This window comes from Anneissia japonica, unplaced genomic scaffold, assembly GCF_011630105.1.
Source record: "Anneissia japonica isolate Jap-2015-1 unplaced genomic scaffold, ASM1163010v1 scaffold11986_len2325_cov111, whole genome shotgun sequence".
NCBI classification, from domain to species: Eukaryota; Metazoa; Echinodermata; class Crinoidea; order Comatulida; family Comatulidae; genus Anneissia; species Anneissia japonica.
In genome coordinates, this window is record NW_022743124.1 from 1 (window position 1) to 2,323 (window position 2,323).

General features: G+C 36.2%; 1 long non-coding RNA gene across 1 annotated transcript; it reads right to left on the reverse strand.

Moving 5' to 3' along the window:
- Positions 1–318: 318 nt before the first annotated feature.
- LOC117119388 lies at positions 319–1,564 on the reverse strand. Its single transcript, XR_004447175.1, has 2 exons — positions 1,443–1,564; positions 319–1,298 (listed from the first exon to the last, which is right to left on the reverse strand). It is a non-coding gene; the product is annotated as an uncharacterized LOC117119388 (long non-coding RNA).
- Between the last annotated feature and the right edge of the window lie 759 nt (positions 1,565–2,323).

Below are 2,323 nucleotides of genomic sequence, written 5' to 3' on the forward strand. Positions count from 1 at the left end.
CATATATAATGAGGCATAGCATTGTGTAATACAATGTTCCTGACGGGTATTTGGACCTGTTCAACCATGAAGCCTTCGTGGTCTAGTTGTTATGCCTTGTCAGCGAGAGGCCGCAGGTTCGAATCCCGTCGGAGGCATTTTATTACACAATAATTTTTCATAGGACTTTATTCGTTGAAAAGCTACAGGGTAACCTACAATGTTCCATCATGTCCTTATTAAACACTGTATAGGTACCTTTGAAATCAAAGTTTAGCTGTTTGCTAACCCCTGCATCAAATCACTGGGATGTACAGCTCAGAGTGTATTCATTTAAGACTGAAGTGATAATTAGTGTGGTAGCATTTGTAAACATATTCATTTTATGGTATTGCTGAAACTACAAGTAGATGTTTTTTCGCCTTTTCAATTATGCTAATTTCTAGGTAAAAGTGGTGGTGGGTGGGAGTGGAGAGATTATTTTTACTGCGGCCTTAGTGTTCTGAATGAAGGTATAAAAAAATAGCAAATTAATTTAATGAATTTATTTCTGATATATGTTTCTACACTATTTAAGGAATAGTTAGTGTAATTGTTGCCAGGGTGTTTTTAATTTATGCTTTGAGGGTTTTTATTTGCTGATTTCTGTTTTAATCATGAACAGGGTATTAAGATATTATGATTGCGACAATGCAATGCGACTAATAAAAACTATAATTTCAAATTCATTTTATTGTGTACAAAAATACAATAAAAGATAAATAGACTAACTGCATTTGTTTCACTCACTTATTTCTCAATAATACTGCCAACATTAAAGTAAAAACTCTTTACTTTAGTGAAATTTGTAATTTGAACTGTGCATGCCATATCCAAGGTCAACTGGCATAATTTGAACTGTGCATGCCATGTCAAAGGTCAACTGGAATAAATCTATGTTGTGTGTATGCTTACGTAGATTAACCTTGATACAGACTGCAGTTTCAACTAAAAAAAAAATGTCTTATTGTGAATGTATTAATAATAGTTACTATACATAAAATAGTCCCAGTAGAATTTCAAGGTCAAGATCAATATTCTGTTGCTCAACCAACTGAGCTACAACACTGGTATCCTCTTTTGTGTTATTAAATATTTGACGCCCAACAGAGTTGGAGCCGTCGGGAGTGGGCTCTTTATAAGCTGCTTCAGACAGCTGGTGACCACAGATACGCAGGAGTCCAATCTTGAGGATGGATCAAGCATTAATTCCATCATTGTGCAAGTTTACTAATGTCTTCATATTGCACTCCATTCACTACTCTTCCTTTCATTGCACCCTGAAAGCAACAATTTCACATGACAGAAAACAAAACAATTAGACCTGCATTGATGAAGATTGAAGGATAACTAAATCAGAGAAGTACAACGGAGTAAAGGGAAAAGAAAATGTAAATAATTGTAATCCTAATGAATTATCTCACCGATTCTAATCTGATGCTGACACAGAATTTTTCACTGTCCAACGAGAGAAGAGTAGCTTGGCATCCTCGATAAATTCCATTCAGTAAAAGAACTTGTTTTCCTAATATTAAGCAAAGATAGGCCTAACTATTAGATTGTTATAATTTTATTAAAGAATGGACATTGAAAGAATTTGATTTTGGACTTTGATCACCAAAAGCCGTACACTTGCCCTACAAGCCCTGTCCAGAACTTTTTTTGACAAAAATATGTGACATGCAAAAATATGATCGTGACAATATCACATCACGACCATATATCATGACTATATATGGGCATACAACAGTATGCATGGGCAGAGCTTAGCATGGAAGAGAAATAGCAAAAGAGAAGAGAAAACGATGATAGTATGGAGTCAGTGGCGTATCTAGAAGTCTTGAAGTGGGGGTGCTGATGGGGAATGTGAAGTGGGGGCCCTTGATGATCAGTTGAGAGGTACTAACTCGCAAAATAAGTGATTTTAGGTGATTTTTAACTACTTGACCGTGATCTTTGGGGGATGACTGGGGGAGCGCGAGTAATTTTTGGAGGGGTGTGTGCCCCCCACACCCCCTAGATACCCAATGCAATTAGTGTGGCAAGTCTATAAGAGATGGCCACTCATTAGTTCAGAACTGGTTGGACATTTCATTGTAACCATCATGTTGACGTCAATCTTGATTCAAAAGTATATCAAAACATTAATGGTAAAACAGATAAATAAGTACTGTAGTTGCCCAATCACACTACCTGGTCTGGGGGGGGGGGGGCACAACAGTAATTATTAGTAGTAGGTAATTAAGTAGCACATAACATTGATTTGCATTGACATGTTGGTAAAATTATTATTATTATTATTATT